The sequence below is a fragment of the Ochotona princeps genome, chromosome 11, assembly GCF_030435755.1.
Source record: "Ochotona princeps isolate mOchPri1 chromosome 11, mOchPri1.hap1, whole genome shotgun sequence".
Lineage (NCBI taxonomy): Eukaryota > Metazoa > Chordata > Mammalia > Lagomorpha > Ochotonidae > Ochotona > Ochotona princeps.
In genome coordinates, this window is record NC_080842.1 from 1,093,479 (window position 1) to 1,112,679 (window position 19,201).

At 47.7% G+C, this 19,201-nt stretch overlaps 1 pseudogene; it reads right to left on the reverse strand.

Annotated features, from left to right (window-relative positions):
- Positions 1 to 6,719: 6,719 nt before the first annotated feature.
- On the reverse strand, positions 6,720 to 18,828 carry LOC131481465 (tubulin alpha-1C chain-like; annotated as a pseudogene).
- Positions 18,829 to 19,201: the final 373 nt, after the last annotated feature.

Below are 19,201 nucleotides of genomic sequence, written 5' to 3' on the forward strand. Positions count from 1 at the left end.
TCTAAATCTCTACCCACTGTGCCCTAGCTTTCAATCTGCTTTTAGGCCCACATTCTGAGCTACTGTCTTATTCTACAATCATCAGTTCAAGGACAATTTCATGTTCACAGCTTGAATTTTCTGTGCATTTCCCTCGTTTCTGGACAAGCTGCCAGCCCCTTGAGTTAGCACACATCCAGAAGGAAGGACACCGCAGAGGCAGGCTGCACTCCAGGCCTCCACCTCTACTCTGCTTGACCTTTTGAATCGACCAGTGAATGTATTTCTTTCCTTATCTTCCTGTGTGTTTTGTTCCAGGACAGTGAAGGATGTAAGTCACTTAGAAAGCCAGAAACATCTTTGCATGTTTCTGGTAGGTCCAGATTCCCCATTTTGAATTACTCAGCTCTGTACCAAGACCTTGTGTGGCCATGAGCCTTGATCCACTCATCCACTCCCTTCCCACCTGTCCTGGTCCTGAGGGATGTAACCGGCTCACATACTGTGCACAAGAAAAGGAAAATTTGGGCCCGGAGGCGTGGCCTAGTGGCTAAAGTCCTCGCCTTGAATGCACCGGTATCCCATATGGGCGCCGGTTCTAATCCTGGCAGCTCCACTTCCCATCCAGCTCCCTGCTTGTGGCCTGGGAAAGCAGTCAAGGACGGCCCAAGGCTTTGGGACCCTGCACCCATGTGGGAGACCTGGAAGAGGTTCCCGGCTTCGGATCGGCACGCACCGGCCGTTGCAGCTCACTTGGGGAGTGAATCATCGGATGGAAGATCTTCCTTTCTGTCTCTCCTCCTCTCTGTATATCCGGCTTTCCGATAACAATAAAAATCTTTAAAAAAAAAAAAAAAGGAAAATTTGTGGTGTTTGAAATAAAGAAACAAAATTTAAATTCTGGCTGCTCCTCCTCTTTACATTGAAAATGTTTGAAAATAAGCCAAAAATTGTTTCTGTATCTCAAAAATTAACTTGAAAGAGAGGTCATCTAACAAGTTATAAAATCTGTTCCCCATGTAGAGTTCCTCAATTGCAATTCTTAGAGTATGTTAAAGCACAGGAATCCTAACTCCAAGTTAAAACAAAATATTTTTATTTTAAGACCACATTTACAGAGACAATAAAAAAACAGAGAAAGTTCTTCTATCTACTGGTTCACTTCTCAACTGGCCAGAGCTGAGCTGATCTGAAGCCAGGGGTTTCTTCTGGATCTCCCAGTGGGTGCAGGGTGCCAAGGCTGTGGGATATCCTCTACTGCTTTCCCTGGCCACAGCAAGGAGCTAGGTGGGAAATCAGGACATAAACTGGTACCCATTTGGTTCTGGGCACATGCAAGGGAAGGATTTACCTACACAGTCTTTGTGCCAGACCTAAGAAGAATAATTTTAAAGCTAATTAATTTTTCATATTAAAGTTGGCTCTCTAAATGTATTGTTTTTCTTCTTTTCTCTCTTCTTTCTTTCTTTCTTCTTCAGAGTAACAGACAAAAATAATACAGGAAGTAGGGGGTGGGGAAAGAGTGAAACAGAAACTTCTCTCTGCTGGCTCACTCCCAAATGCCCATGCTAGAACCACACCAGCCCAAAGCCAAAAGCCGAGAATTCTCCCCGGGTCTCCTACATGATTGGCAGGGGCCACAGCACTTGAGAACCATCATCTGCTGCCTCCCAAGCACATAGGAGCAATGCTGGGTTGGAAGCGTCTAGTAAAGCTGGAATGCTGGCACTGTGACACGGAGTGCAGGTGTCCCACGCAATGCCTCAGGCCACTGCTCCACAGCACAGGCTCAAACAGCCAGTACTTACGCAAGCCGGAGAAAACACACTTTTTTAAAATTTTCATTTTATTACAAAGTCAGATATATAGAGAGGAGGAGAGACAGAGAGGAAGATCTTCCATCCGATGATTCACTCCCCAAGTGAGCTGCAATGGCCAGTGCTGCGCTGATCCGAAGCTGGGAACCTGGAACCTCTTCCAGGTCTCCCACATGCGTGCAGGGTCCCAAAGCCTTGGGCCATCTTCAACTGCCTTCCCAGGCCACAAGCAGGGAGCTGGATGGGAAGTGGAGCTGCCAGGATTAGAACCGGCGCCCATATGGGATACCGGTGCATTCAAGGCGAGGACTTTAGCCACTAGGCCACGCCTCCGGGCCCAAAAAAACACTTTCTTGGCGAGCAACAGAATCCTTCTGACATCTAAAGGTCAAACAGGATGGGGAGGACCCCGTGAGACACAGGGATGGAGATTCAATGTATGGAAAGAGGTGGGCTGTGGCTTAGCAGCTAGGCCCCAGCCTGGGACACCTGCTTTCCCAACTGAGGGGTGTGTCTCGTTCTAGTCTCAGCTCTGACTCTTGCTAATGTGCACCTTGGGAGACAACAGGCGATGGCTCATGTACTTGTGTCACTGCCACCCATTTAGGGGAACTGGATAGAGCTCTGGTATTCTGGCTTCAGCTTGGCCCAGCCTTGGTTTCAAGGCATCTGAGGAGTGAGCCAGCCTTTCAAATAAAAATGAAAATAAATTAAAATTTAAAAAAGAACAACACAATACTGAAGTAAGCACTCTCTTGACTCCTCAGTGCTGCGTGTTGCTATTATGTCGGAGCCACAGTGGCCCCTAGCACAGGGGGCGCTGGATTCTACTATGATCAGTAACCTTTGGTAAACAAGGTCCCCAGCTGCATTCCAATAATAATGAGGAAAGCACCTGCTCTCACTGGATTAGGATCTGTAAACCTGGATTCCAAATTTAGGACAAGTGGCTGAGTGAAACTCAATACATCTCTTACACATTAAAATATGGCTCAGTCATTCTCTATAGTTCCCTGAGAAATGTGCATTTATGTCATTCAGCTGCATGTGCTAGGCAACATGCCAGTAACAAATCAAATCCCGCTGGGCAGACTCTGTTTTCTTCTTGGGGAAGAGACTGCACATAAGGAAAACTGAAGCTATGGTGAGACTGGGGTAGCCAGGAAAGCTGAGCCAAGTGGATATCTAGGAAGGGGTCTGGACTGTAGCCATTCAGGGCATGCGGCAGCAGATTAAAGTAACAAGAAAGGTCAGAGAAGGAGTGGGTTTCAATAGGCCACCCTAAGCACTATCCTTTTGTCTGTGGGAGACTGGATGCTATCAGGTGAATAAACTCCTGATGGGATCAGATTGTGTTTTAATGGGGAGCAGACTGCAGACTGGCAGGGTGGAGGCAGGTGGTCTGTAAGCAGCAACTGCAATAAACAGAGCAGGAGGTAGATGGGAGGAATGTATGGGGCAGTGGGGAAGATAGAGATGGGCTGGAGGCCCTTGGGAAAGAGGAGGGGAAAAGGGGAGATAGGAGACCCATGGGGGACAGTGTGTGAGGTGTGTGGGAGGTCTATGGAGAGAGTAAGGAGGGTGAGGGTAGGCAGACTTGAGTCTCAGATAACTGAACATGAATTCCCAGACAGACAGACTCTGGGGCAATGTTCAACTCATAGGTTGTTATATGGGCCACCTGCATCCCATATTGGAATGCCTGTTCCAGTCCTGGCTCCTGAGACTCTAATCCAGCTCCTTGGTAATGGCTGTTCTGAGAGGCAACAGGAGGTGGTCTTAATCTTGGGGTCCTGGAACCCACATGGGAGACCTGGATGGAATTCCTGGCTCCTGGATCTAGCCTGGCTCAGTTATGGCCATTCGGGACTAAATCAGTGGATAGAACATCTCTGTCACCCTGCTTTTTAAATAAATAATTCTTTTAAAAACCCCTGCAATACAAAGCTCCAAGAGTTTCAGGTGGAGTCCATGTGCCTGGAAGACACAAAGGACAGAAGCTCCTGCTTCCAGATCTCACCCCTCATGCCCAGTATTGGGCCCAGTGAAATGGATCAATGACTAAATCCTTACCTTGTAACCACAGCTGTCCCAAATGGGTGCTGGGTCATGATCAGGCTCCTTCACTTCCCATTTAGCTCTGGGCTTGTGGCCTGGGAAAGCTGTAGAGCTCTAGTCATTGTAGCCATTCGGCGAGTGAACCAGCAGATGGAAGATCTTTCTCTGTCTCTTTGTTTCCCTATAAATCTGATCTGCCTTTCCAATAAATCTTTAAAAAAAAAACAATATTCCTTATAATAAACCAGTAGCAATGTGTTTCCCTGAGTTCTGTGATCCATTATAGCAAATTGCTGGACTTGAACCGGGGTTATGAGAAGCCGTGATTTGTCCCCAAGTTGAACAGAGGCACTTGTGACTGTGATGTCTGTGCTAACTGTGGGTCATTTCAGGTCAGAATCAAGTGAAGTTCTAAAATATGCAGGAGTTTTCAGTGTTTGCAACTGCTTGCATGAGGGGGAAGCCACACAGCTGAGGTCAGAGAAACCATTTGCCTTCACTTTGTGCTCAGAGTGGGACACAACCAGACAGCTCATGGCCTGATTGGAAGGGGTCGCCTTCTGGACAGTTCTATGGAGATCCTCACAGACAGAAGGGAGACTCTAAGATGTCCACATTGCAGGGGTGGAGATGAACAAGTGTCCCTCAGTCAGCTTGCCCAGTGAAACATAGAAAGTCAGGTTTTTCTCTTGAGAGCTTGCTGATTATCATGTTAGGAAACACCTGAGGGGAGAGACTAGCTTCTGTTTATTTTTTTCCATCTATGGCTGAAGTGAGACCACTTTTGGTCTTGCTCTGATCATTCAGAATGCATGTGTGGGCAGGTCTTGGGGGGTAAAGGGGTGGCAATTAGCATTACGCTTAGCGCTACAGAAGTCACCCACCAAGCTTCCGTGTGCTCACCTCTGTCCTCTGTGCATTCACGCATGGTGCAGGACTGGAGTCAGTGCACACAAGGAGCTCATGCTCTTCTGTGTTTCAGGAGAGCAGGTGTCAGCTTCTTACAACCTCCCACTGGCTTTTGCAGTCCTGTCCTTCTCACTCTCCAAGACCGATAGTGACTCCCTTTCTCTTCATCCTTCAGGGCTCTCACCTGTGCCTGCCTGTTTACTGTGAGCAGATCATCTGGATCGCTAACTAACGTCTAGGAATCTAGCCTGCCCTGGAACAACTCTGATCTGATCCTATCAAATAAACAACTCGGTCTCTTTCCTCATTCATCTCTTCCCTCGTCTAATCCAAACTCCCTCACCTTAAGACCATTCCTATCCACTTGGGGCCCTAGGTGTCCACTCTGTCCTCCACACTGTAGCCTCTTTCCACCTTATTGCTGGCCAACTTCCCAGGTCTGAGCAACCTCACCCACACTCCTTCCTGGCCTGGATGTGAAGTCTCCTGTGATCTCACTCATGCTTCCCATTTTCTGGCTCTGCACACCCTAGACCCACAACCCCACTGCCTAGGCAGGGACTGCCAGCCCCTGATCCTAGCACCTTCCCATTGTGTTTGCCCATTGTGTCCTCACATCTCTCCTGTTCCTGTGCATACCAGTTTGGCTTGCTCCAGTTTCTGATGGTGCTCACTTACTTAAACCTTGTACCTGGTTGAATCAAGTTTGGCCTGCCCAGTCCTGTGGCACTGACAAATCTGATGCAAATTCATGACACCCATCTCCAGTGGCATTATGTGACTTGGTAGTCAGATTACATTTCCATTCATTTCTTCCTTTCCCACTCTCCTTGAAGCTTTGAAAAATTCCTCAATGCCCTCATCCCCCCCCCCCAAACCTTCTTCCTGGTCTCACTCTCGGGTCATGGATTCACTTCCTTATTCACACAAGAAAAACAAGCAATCAAAAGAGAACCCCACAGGCTCCCCGTGCTATCTGTGTCTTCCTCACTAAAATGTAATCTTCTGAAAGTTAAAGTCATGACTTTCATGTAAATACAGATGAGGCAGGTGCACAAGGTTAATGAATGGGGCGCAGTGCAATGGGCTAGTGACTAAATCCTTCCTTGAAAGTACCAGCATTCCATATGGATACTGGATCCTGTCCTGGCTGTTCCACTTCCCATCCAGCTTCCGGCTTGTGCTCCGGGAAAGCAGCACAGGATGGCCAAAAAGCCTTAAGACCTTGCATGCATGTGGGAGACAAAAACATAGCATCTGAACAGCTCAGTCCCAAACATCGCAGCCACTTGGAAAATGCACAAGTTGATGAAAAATCTACCTCCTGAATCTGCATTTCTAATAACATTCATACTTTTTAAAAACATAGGATGAAAAGCCCTCTTCAAATTTACAGGATTAGAATCTTTGCATGTTAATACCTGTAGGTTTCATAATCATTTGTGAAAACTTTCATTGAAGGGCAATGCAACAGCAATCTTCTTCCCATTAGCCCAATTCTCCAAATGGTCCCAGTAAAGCAGCAGGGACAAGCTGAAGTCAGAATCCTGAAAGTTCAGGTAGGGACCAAAGTGCTTAGGCCATCACCTGCCACCTTGCCATATGTATCAGTATATCAGTAGGAGCCTAGATTATAGAGGGAGTCAGGAGTGCCAACATATAACTTTGCCTGCTGCGAGATGACAGTCAAACATATTTTAGCCCATGCAGCCCTGGCCCAGTATACCAGACCCATTTACTCACTCTCACTACTTTTGCACCCAGCCTGCTAACTTAGGATTTTTATCACCACTCATTAACTCAGTTCTAAAACAATCCATCTGACATGGCACATGACACACCTGAGAGCTTTTCATACAAAAATAAAACTATTATCATAATTGACACATAGAGACACAATGGACAGCAACACAGGACAGAACAGTCTCAGTACAGCAACCAGCAGTTGTGGAAAGGCTAATACTCCTCATCGTCACTCTCTCCCTCAGCATAGTCTGCTGCCACCTCCTCATGATCCTTCTCCAAGGCAGCCATGTCATCATGAGCCTCAGTAAACTCTCCCTCCTCCATGACCTCACCCACATAGTGAACAAATGCATGCTTGGCGTACGTGAGGTCAAACTTGTGGTTCAGACGAGCCCAGGCTTGGGCAATGGCTGTGGTGTTGCTGAGCATGCACACAGCTCATGGGACCTTGGCCAGGTCTCCACTGGGCACCACAGTGGGAGGCTGGTAACTAAAGTCAACCTTAAAGCCAGTGGGGCACCAGTCCACAAACTGGATGCTCCGCTTTTTCTTGATGGGAGCAATGGTAGCGTTGACATCTTTGGGAACTATATCCCCATGGTATAACAGGCAGCAAGCCATGTATTTACCATGTGAGGGTCACATTTCAACATCTGGTTAGCTGGCTCAAAGCAAGCATTGGTGAGCTCTGCTACAGAAAGCTGTTCATGGTAAGCTTTCTCAACAGAGATGAGTGGGGCATAACTGGCCAGAAGGAAGTGGATATGTGGATATGGAACCAAATTGGTCTGGAACTCCTTCGGGTCAACATTCAGGGCTCCCTGAAACCAGAGAGAGGCTGTGATGGAGGATACAACCTGGCTCATAACGCAGGTAACATTAGTGTAACAGGGGTGCCCAATATCAAGGTTTCTCTGACAGATGTCATAGATCGCCTCATTGCCCACCATGAAGGCACAAGTTGGAGTGCTCCATGGTGGTGTGGATGGTGAGGATGGAGCTGCAGAACTCCACCACAACTGTGGAGACTGAGGGGCCGTGTAGCTGAAGAACTCCAGCTTGGACTTCTTGCTATGATCGAGAGAGACATTCCATCAGAAGTGAGGTGAACCCAGAACCGGTACCCCCACCAAAGTTGTGGAAAACCAGGAAACCATGCAGGCCTGAGCACTGCTCAGCCTGGAAAGGAGGTTTATAGATTTTAGTGTGGATTCCCCTGGTCAAAGTCACAGTGGACTTCTTTGAACCCGTGACTATGCACACAGTGACTTAAATTCTGCTGACCACTTGCCGAGAACAAAGAGCTTCTAGATACTATACATCAAAGTGCAGCCACTCCTGGGAAGGAGGGCAGGGAGAGGAAGGGCCTGCTCCAAAGCCTATTTCAACATGAAGTCAGTCTTCATTGCTTCAGGCAGAAGAATCACAAGTCCTGCAATAGTACCTCAGAGTCCTCTGGTGGCCCTGCTGTGCCCACAGACTAAGGGCACCTGCTAGTCAACTGTCAGAGCCACTGCATGGCAGGTGCGGGACCCTCAGCCTAGTGCCTGAACTTCACCAGCTCTTGGCACTTGTTTTCTTCCCAGTCTGGAGTGCAGAGGTGCCACACACCTGGACCCTGTTGCTGGGTCTAGATCCAGCTCTGTCAGTTCCTTGCTGTGCTGATCAAACTCACTCTGCATCTTAGTACTCTCACTCAGTGAGAACTGCAAACGCCCTCCCTCGGGTTACTGAGAAATTAAATGAGGCCTACGAGCATAGCATGTAGCCTGGTTCTGGGGAGCGTACTAATGCAGGTAAGCTGGTAAAGAGAGTAATTAGCATTGAGGCCCTGAGACCACAGGAAGGGCTGCTCTTCTGCAAGCATACCACCTGACCCCTCACAGGCAGACATTCCTAGTGCTCATAGCCAGGGTCACTCTCAACCCACCCTCAGTTGGCTGACCACTAAACAGGAGCACACAAAGTGCAGGGCTGACCCTGTTCTGCCCAGTGTCATCCACTATGGAAACACTCCCACAACCAAGCATTTTCACGGAAGGTCATCACAGTGGATCAACTTCACCCTAGAACCTTAAATACATATGTTTTTAAAGTATATCAGTCCCCCTAGGCAGTTCCTGGTTTCCAAATCACTCTTGTGGCTGAAGCTTGATGTCCAAACATAGGAACCAAGAGCCAAGGCTGCCCAAGTTGCTGAGAAATATCTGGGAAAAGCAGGAGGCTGTGAACTTGTGTCCTTCATGATTTTGGGAAGTGACTTGCTGTGCTTGGCCTGGTGTAGTATGCTTCCCTGGCCTGGCTTTACATGTAATTTATGTCAGTTGCTCACGAGCTGATTACAAACCCCAAAGAACATGGAGCCATCTAATTGTGAAGTTCTTAATGACCATGATCCTAACAGTATGTTCACATGAATGAGGCTGCCTGCAATAGTAGGCCAGAGCCAGAAGCTACAGGGGAGGAGCCGGGCCATGTTTCTGGAAGTCTCAGTGACACACTTGCTGTTACCCTGAGGAGGTACCTGACCCCACTCTCAGCTTAGTTAGTGTGAGTCAAAGTTCTGGGCTCTGGCTATTTCTAATCAAGGTTGTACCTGCTTTGTGAGCTTGGGACTTTTTGTTGAACAGACGCCAATCCAGCTTCTTCTAATGAGTTTTATCAACAAGTTAAAGTGTAGGAGTTGAGCACCCCCACATGAGCCATTACAAAGATGTGCTGTAAAGGAGCATCTCATGGTCACTTGTCAGCAAAACTGGGAAGGCTCTTTGGATCTCCCCTGGACTCCAAGTAAGTTGACCTCACTGGACATGGGGGCCTGAGGCAGCCTGAGAAGACAGGGAAGCAGGGGAAGCAGCTGTTGCTCCTGGCCATCACCCAGGCCTAGGAGTCCAAGGAGCCCAATCAGTTCAATGGACTACCAGAGTCTCCTTCAGGTGGCAGGAATCATTCTGACAGTTTGGTTCCTGAGAACCCCAAGGCAAGCACCTACCCTACTGTAGTCAAGCAATTGCACTCACCAGCTTGAGGATGAGCTCTTGGACAGGTTCAATGATCTCGCTGTCGACAGTGTAGCATCCACGGGCAGAGTTATTGGCGGCATCTTCCTTGCCAGTAATGAGCTGTGCAGGGTGGAACAGCTGATGGTAGGTGCCACTGCGAACTTCATCTGAAGAGGGGAAGCAGTTGGGTCACCTGTCACTGACCTTGTCCCTCCTCAGGGTACCAGGGGCTCCCCTAGCACAGAGCTCCTGGCCCTGCTCCTGGCACCCAGTGCCAGCTCACCAATGACTATGGGCTCTAGGTCTGCAAACATGGCCCTGGGCACATTCTTGCCAGTGCCTGTCTCACTTAAGAAGGTGCCGAGGAACCAATTGGCTTGTCTCTTGACATCTGGCCATCGGGCTGGATTCCGTGTTCCAGGCAGTAGAGCTCCCAGCAGGCATTGCCGATCTGGACACCAGCCTGATCAATGTGGATGGAGATACACTCACACTGAGGGAAGGAAAGAAAAAAAAAGAAAATGACACCCCAAATGAGATAACGGTGAGTGACTCACACCCAATTCACTAATCAATCTTCCAGGCAGCTGATCACCTTCCTGCTCCTGCCCAGGCTCTACTTGCTTCACAAGATTGTGCTGAAGACCTAATGAAGACAAGCTGCTTTGGGAGACCAAAGCTCTGTTAATGAGCTGCCAGGCATACAGGCCTTGGCTTCATACTCACTGTAGGTATTCAGGGTTGGATTTCCATTATCTTAGAAGACCACAAACTCTTCCGCCTGCTTCTCCCCTTCTGGCCAACTGATTCACTCCCATTCAATTCACTGCCACTTTAATCCTGTTCTTTAGAAAGACTAGTTTCCTTCTCCTTTCAAGAGGCAGCTTAAACCAGCACAAAGGAATTCAATGGAGAAAACTCCCCACAACAGCAATTAGCAGTGGCTTAAATTGACTGTGGTGAGAGCCAGCTTTCTAAACTCTTCAGGGAGAGCAGTTTTAATTCTGCAAAGGGTAAAGAAGGGAGAGGCATGGTTTAGCAAAGGCTAAGTGTACCAGCTGACCACACTGGTAGTGTAAGCCAGGAGCCATTTCCACAACATGGGAGGATGGGGCATTGGGGAATAAACCCTGTTTCATTTACTTCCTGCTGTGCAGCTTTAAGGTACCAAATTCCCTCCTGTTTAGTAAAGTAAGACAATCACCACAAACTGCAGACTTAAGAGGGAATACAAAGGCATATTCACTGCATTTCATCATCACCAAAAAAATGTCTCATTATATTCTCAAATAATGAGATTTCAGGGAGTTAAAAGCTGCATGAGGAATGTACAAAAGCTGCTAAATAGGACTTGTGCTTGAGAGGGACCCAGCGCTGTGGTATGGCACCCCAGATGGGAGCCAGTTCCTGGTTATTCCACTTGTGATCTAGATCCCTGCTAATGTGCAGGGAGTTGGATGAGAAGTGAAACTGTTAGGGCACAAACTGATGCCCATATAGGATGCAGGCAGTTGCAGGGCAGAGGATTAGCCAGTTGAGCCATTGTGCAGGCCCCCAGTCCTTTTTGTCTTAAAAACACTCCACCTTGCTTTCTGAATCACTGTTTAACCAGCAAAATGTCCTCAGGCAACTTACTGGTTTGTGACTGGGCTCTGGCTAGCTGGTAGTCGGGGAAGTCTCAGATTAAGTACAGGCACTATTCCTTCCTCCAAAGATACCATTTACTATTTCCACCAGAAAACATGGGAAGATCTCCCACAGGTACTTTGAGATACTTGTTCCTACCATGCCCGAGAGAGGCACAGAAGAAGCTACCTTGTGTGCCACGTCCATGCCGATTCAGTTTGCCACTTTAAACACCTTTTCATGGACTTGTTTTTATAAACCTGCCTAATGTAGGAAGCTTCAGTTATAAACGCCCCCATTAAAGTAACAGTGGAAATAAAGTCCGAACACATGACGACTAATTCTTCCCTTGGGGAGGAGTGCCCCAGGAGCTCCCCTTCCCCCTTCTCCAGATGGCTAATCAGCAACTCCCAAGGCATGGGAGGTTGCAGCGCACAGCTCTGCCAGGTCACCAGCAAAGTAAAGCCACTTCAGAGTTATGAGGCATGGGGACCTCAGTTTCTGCAAGTCCCCAGGTCTTGAAGCAAAAGCACTCTGGCCTTTCCAGGGCGGCGGCCCAGAGTGACCACCCCATCCTCCCCACTGGAGTGCAGGGAAGATCCAGGCCACTGCACCATAGTCAGCAGTGGGAGCTGGGATTCCACAGTGCACTCATCCAAGGGATCAGCAACCACACTCACCATGTCGAAAACTTGCTGGGACAAGGGGTGCCCGAGAAACAAAGCTGTAGGTGGCACAGGAGCTCACACTGGCAGACCAGCAGAGTCTAAGAGAACTACTGATTAGGCAGCCTGCCTGTAGTTGCCTTTATAAAGCATTCCCACAAACTCCACCCCTGGTCACGTGTCCAGAGGGCTGCCTTGGAACTCTGACCCAGGTGGGCAGAGAGGGCTGGACATGCCATTAAAAAGTTCAAACCAAACACTCTGGAGGTCCTCCATTCCCAATCCTGCCCTGCAGTGGGATGGGAGAAGCTGGTGGAGGCAGAGGCGGGCCAGAATCAGGTTTGGGATGGTGGAGCATCCAGCGGGGCCTCAGCATGCAGGCAACCCAGGTGAGCAGTACTCCACCAGGTGTGGCAGCCCCATGGCCTGGGACCATGGCAGTGCAGCATAGGTCCTCATGGCTGGCCCTAATGTGCCGTGCGTTTTTTGATGCTTTTCTTGACCCATTGTTTTGCTACATCTGGAAGCGCCCATCTCTTCCAGGTGGTTGCAAAAGTTCACCTTTGCTTGAGGTTCAGAGCACTCATTCTCCCATTTGATATGGGCTCCACTTCCCTTCCAAATACCTGGTTTTGGCCTAGGAAAGCAGTAGAGGACAGCCCAAAGCCTTTGGACCTTGCATTCTTTTGGGAGACCTAGAAGAAGCTCCCAGCTCCTGGCTTCGGATCAGCTCAGCTCCAGTTGTTGCTGCCACTTGGGGAGTGAACCAGTGGATGGAAGATCTTTCTTTCTGTGTCTCCTTCTCCCTGTAGATCTACCTTTCCAATAAAAATACATAATTTTTTTTTTAATGCTTAGTAGGAATGTTCTGTCTGCTTCTACACTTCATGTTTGGGGATCTGTCTTTCTTTTTTATTATTATTTTTAATTTTGTGTGTGTATGGTGGAAAATATATGGGCCCACACTGGTACATAGTGGGAAAACAAGCATTTTAGGAGAAGCCCAGATACTTGTGGAGTAATCCGCTGATTACCCAACAAAACATGGCAGGCCATAATTTCTGAAAGGTTGACCACATGTAGGGTCAGCTGTCCCACTGAGCTTCCTGACCCCATTTCAGTGACGTTCCCTGGAGGATTTTGCACTCTGCTTGGATCTATCATCCAATTACTCAGAAAATGGCCATTCACTGACGTGTACACATCCCCCTAAATGAGGACGCATCTCATCAAAAGACACCAGGTGTTCATTTTGCCACTGATCTTGCCAGGAAACTGATGAGGTCTACGTGACATGCACATTTTCAGAAATCCCAGTCTTCATCTGGAAGCACAATCTTTATAACTGGCCACAAATACTGCCAAGTGTCTCCCTGTAGGGCCAGATTGCTCCATTTGTGTGCAAGAAATACCAGTGAACCAAATTGGAAGGGCAGCCATTTTTTTTAGGACCAGTGGAGGATGGAGAAAAGCAATCAGTTTGGCTGCAATCTCATCAAGGACTTTTCTCCAATCACTTTGTTCTGTTGTGCACTCCTCTAAGTGCATTCTGCCAGATGTGTACACAGAGTATTAAAAAGACGTGAACTCAAGGGTTGAGGTTTAATGAAGTCAGTGGCTATTACTACTCAAACAAGCATATTGTCTAAATGCAAGTGCTTGGCAGGTGGCAAATGCTGTGACAGGTGGTAGCGAGTGCCCTACCTCAGTTTGTGTGCAAGCAAAGGTAGTGGGACAAAGAATTGCTTTAGAGCAGACAGCAACACAGTTAATAAAAGGCAAACCCTATTTTGTTTACTGAAATAAGTCAATCCCAAAAGGAAAAATATCATATGTTCTCTCTGATATTAGGCAACCTACGTGCAAAATACAAGATTAATAGCCCTTTCAATACTTTTTTTTTAAAAAAAGATTCATTTATTTTCATTGGGAAGTCAGATACACAGAGAGGACGAGAGAAAGAGAGGAAGATCTACCATCTGCTGATTCACTCACCAAGTGGTTGCAACAACCAGAGCTGCACTGATCTGAAGCCACAAACCCAGAACCTCTTTTGGGTCTCCTGTGTGGGTGGCTTTAGGCCATCTTTGACTGCTTTCCCAGGCCACAAACAGGGAGCTACATGGGAAATGGGGCTGATGGGATTAGAACCAGCACCCATATGGGATCCCAGTGCATTCAAGGTGAGGTTTTTAGTTACTAGGCTACTATGCTGTGTCCCCTTTCAGTATCTTTTTTGCTACATCTCATGGGTTTTGATATGTATATATATTTTTAATTTTCATTCCTTCAAAAAGTTTTTTTATTGATTTCCATACTCACTCATAGATCACACAGTAGCATCATTTGCTTCAAGCTCATTTTTTCATTTCTTTAGCAACATATTTGGTCATTCAGTATTATGTTACATCGTGTTGTAAATTTTCTATTTTTCTTCTTACTGTTGATTTGGTTTAATGGCTTTTCATTCAAGGGGATGTATAGTAACTGTAATAGATTCTATCATATCCAGATGTGAAGAGAAATGCAGTGTGCATCTCTACTTTCAAATCAAAGATGAACTTCCAATGCCAATTGCTGAATAAATCTTAACAATAGGATGCTGGAATCTTTGCCTATGTCCATGCCCACAATGTCAGGATACACTTAAATAGCAGAACGATGGACTTACGACTGATTATGCAGGACTATACTATTGTAATGACGTAGAGGACTCAGGAGCATCTGGTTCTGTAGATGAGTTCCACATGGCTGTGTTCTCCAGGGTGTGTCTGGGATCCCGAGACTGAGATGCCAGTGTCAGATTCTGGAGTGAGCCTTGTCTGGAGACTTTAGGGACAATTGTTTCCAAGCCCCTTGTTCTTGTTAACAAGGTTCATTCTCTTGCAATTATCAGGCTAAAGTCACCATGCAAGCCTGACTATCATGCAGGGGCTCCCTGCTCTTAAAGGTCAGCTGCAGTCACAAAGGGCACTTGGCCACCTGCCACTAGCAGAGCTGCCAGGAGAAGGCAGGCCAGGTGGAATGCTGTTCACAATATGGGACATAACTGAACGGGGTGGTCAATGAGGGCTTGCTTAAGGTATAAATAATGACTGCTGGTGACTTCCAGTGGCTGAGCCAATGCACCCACAGATGACCAAGAGAGCTTGTAGGGGGCTGATCTGCTGACAGTCCTGAAGGGCTTCCCCCAGCCAGATCACTGCGCCTCATGATAAGTGTTGGGAGCTGGGACTTGCAAGAAGGCCTGACTGGGCTGCCATACCTGTGGATGCACAGGAGACTTGGGCCTGATGGCCAGCGAGTTGAGGGCACTTGGAGGATCTTCATGGGAAAAACCGTTACACCTGCAGGTGTATATGAATATTGGACCTGGAGGGGAGCCAGTCACATTACCCACCAGCCCACACAAGAAGAGCTGGGACTGGAAGTGGGCCTGGTAGGGGTTCTTGGATTCTCCCAAGCTAGGCTACAGCACCAGCCAATACACACCCAATAGCCAGGATTGGTGGCAGGCCAAGCCGCTGCACCTGTTAGTGTATACAAGAACCAGGTCTGGGAACTGGAATAACAGGGGTACGTGGGAGCCTCCCTAACAAGTCCACTACACCAACTGGGGCAGGGAGTAGTCTGAGCCAGGCCACTACACCTGCTGGGATGCATGGGTTCTTCAGGGTCATTCCAACAGAACAGCACCACCCAATGATTAAGGAACATCACACGGACATGTGGTCAGGTTTCAGAAAACATGTTGCAGCATTGGGCCACCTCCATTGATGACTCTCAGACAAGGATAAACAACATGTCCAGATCCACAAAGAAGACAAACAGCCAGCACCTCTAAATCAACATAAGACCTCAAGATCCTCATCAAAAGGTGTAAGTGGGACAAACTGAACAACACTACAGGCCAGGCACTAGCAAATGTCTAAGGTCACAGACATGGACAGTCAACAGATATTAGAGTAACTTCTCACCTCTACCACAATAAAGCCCACAGCATCTCAGAACAAATAAACAAAACTGCAAGTGACCTTGGGACATCATTCCCCTATCAGGGATCCTGGAATGACACCGATGGACACTCTGTTCCCTGATGCTAATGTGATCTGGCATCAAGGAATGGCACATTTTTTCCTCCTAATCTGTGGTCACTAGAGGGAGGGAAGGGCTTTCCTCTCACCCTCTTTCCATCCTATACGGTGACCCTCATGGGTCTACAACCCCCTCAACTTTGTGACAAACTCTGAAAATAAGTAAATACACCTTTAAAAACGAAGAAAATGTCACCTTGCAGCCATGCCACAAGGCCCCTTCCATCTCTGGGCAATGAAGGATACACATTTGTCTTGTGCTTTCAGTTTCTGCCATCTGTGCATGCAAAAAAGATTTGAAGGGCTCCCGGCAGGTCACTGTCTGAAGGTCAACTGATTGGGGGCCCCAGTTAGTACTTTCAAGTGAAAGAAGTGACAAAGCACCATTTTAACAGGCATGATACAGCCCAGAGAATATTATACATGTGCCCTAGAACCCTGCCCAAAAATGATTTCTCAAATACTTGACTCTCCAGGTAGCAATGGGGCACACCAAGTTGAGCTGTCTTTCAAGACCCAACGGTCCTGGCTCCTCCACTTCTGATCTAGCTCCATACTAATGTGCCTTGGAAACAAGTAGAAGATGGATCAAGTACTTGGGCCCTTGCAATGCACCTGGAGAACAGGATGTATTTTCAGACTCCTCGTGTTTGCCTGGCCCAGCCCCAACTCTTGCAGCCTTTTTGGGACTGAACCAGCAGAGGGAAAATTTCTTCTCTCTTTTCTTTGCAAGAAAAAAAAAAAAAACACCGTCTCATAAAAAATATTACAGTAGTGCTTTAGTGCTTTAAGCTGAGTTAGATGGAAAATGGAGCAGCCAGGAAACAAACCAGTGCCAATATGGGAGGCTGCCATAGGCAGGCAGATGATTAGCCTGTTGAGTCAACATGCAAACTGTATTTTCATTTTATTTGAAATGTAGAATGAGACAAAGATCTTCCAAATATTGGCTCATTTCCCCAAGTGTCCTCAGCAGGCAGGACTAGGTAAGAGTGAATGAGGCAATCAGACTGCAATCTGTGTTACCAACATGTTTGGCAAAAACCCAAGGGCTTGAGCCACCATCTGCTGCTTCCCAAGGTGGGCATTGGCAGGAAGGGGGAAGAGAAGTGGGGCAGCCAGAATTTGAATCAAGCACTCCTGTTTGGGATCCAGGCCTCCCAAACATTGACTTCACCACTGCACCAAATAGTTGTCCTCACTTGGGTAATTTTTACTAGCTGGAAGCCTGTATCTGTGCTCAAGTAAAAACATATTTTGAAGTACATAATTTCAAACCTCTATGATTTTCTTATTTGTGTTTTAGAGTAATCTTTTAGGAAGAAGCACTTATTTTCAATAAATACTTAACACGGTCTGATTTTAAAGATTTACTCATTCATGTGAAGGGTAAAGTTATAAAGACAGTGAGACAGGAGGTCTTCCATCCAATGCTTCATTCTTCAAATGGCTGCAATGGCTAGAACTGGGCCAGTTCAAACTAGGAGCCAGGACCCAGGAACTTCCTCCAGGTCTCCTATGTGGTGCTGGAGGTCCAAGCACTTGGGTCATCCTCCACTGCTTTCCCAGGTGCAATGGAGCTGGTTTAGAAGTGGAACAGCCATGACTTATACTGGCACCCCTATGGGATGCTGGCCATGAAGCCGGTGGTTTTACCTGCCATGCCACCACAGCAATTACAAAGTCTTAATTCCTTCAGTCCAACATTTTCTTTCTTGTCCTAAATACAGGGATGAATGTTTGACACAGGATTGCATTCCATATCAGATTACCTGCTTGGCACTCTCCAAATTCCAGCTTCCTGCTCACACACCCTGGGAGGCAGTGTATGATGGCCCAAGTAGTTGGGTTCCTACCACCCATATGGGAGACCTAGGTTAAGTTCCAGTTTTCTGGCTGCAGCCTGTGGCTGCTGTAGCCAAATCCATCACTTACTTGGTGACATCACCTTAATGTCCAAGTCCAATGGTCCAGAATGTGAGTAACCGATAGCACAGCAGCACATCAAGGTGACGTCACCTTGCTTAACTCTTGATAGTCTATAGTCATTTGCCAGGTACCATCTGTCCACCATACCAGCCATATGGGTGAGTTTTATGGGCTGTGTGGCATAAGGCTCACAATGCCAGCCTTTCCAAGTGGAGAACAGTCAGTCTCATTTCTTCATCCCCCAGGCAATCGGTATTGTCACACCTGCAGTACTCATCAGAATGTTGGCAAAGTCACTGCTGCATGCCTAGTGTGTTCAGGACCACAGACCTTAGGAAACTCACCTTGTCTGCAACCTCAGTTCTTCCAGGTGTCACTGTAGCCCCCGTGGTTACTCTGCCTGAAGATTCACCTGCTCTGCCCAACATCCAGTAGCTTGTCCTGGAGCAGTCATGTTTACCTTTCTCTAGATCCCGGGCTCCCTTCCCAGATGTTTCCCCTCTTCTAGTGCTCTGATCCAACTCTCTCATTGCTGTCTCCATGGCTGCTGTCGCCACCATGGCTGAGCTCAACACAGTTGTTCTCCAACTGTTGAGTGGTTGTCTTCTTTCTGTTTCCTCCCCCTTTGTCATCACCCCAAGGTGTGTTTTAAGCTCCATGGTTCTTAGATTTCTGCTTGCAGCTAATACTATTTCCTGTCCTTGTGGTGCAGTTAGGAAGACTCACCCTGCACCCTCTGCTGCTCTAGGGTCACCTCTGTGCCTGATCATCTCTCCAAACCCACACAACATGTTTTTAACAGGAGTGGGTGAGTCATCCCTGCAGCTCACACTTGGGAACTGAGGGAGATTTCCGTGACACAAGACCATGGCCACGAAGCACCACATACTTGTGGCTGTTCAAAGCTGCATTCTATACAGGCCTGAAGAGAATCCTGCTCACAGCACCAAAGGGTGCACCCGAACTAGGATCCAACCCTTCTGCCACAAGGCATAGTTCCCATCCCTGGACAAACGTGGCAAACATATCTTCATGTTGCTGCTTTACATGACAAGGAATATCCATCCTATCTAACCAGCCCTGACCTACAGGAAATGCAGAGCCTTCACCAAGGCTTTGGGCTCCTAATAACCTGTTTCTACTCCTCTGAGGTGCAGAGGTGTGCAGGTCCAGGATGCTAGGACCAACACCAAGGACCATGGCTAGGACCATGGGACAGCACGACCTGGTTGGAGGCCACATGTCTGCTGAAGGAACACTGGGTACACCTACCACTGATCCTGCTGACTAAGCCACAGGTTGGATCTGAACTCAGCCTGCTTGGGACATGGAAGTGCAAGGTGCTGGAAACCGGATGAATGTCCCATGGAACTGCA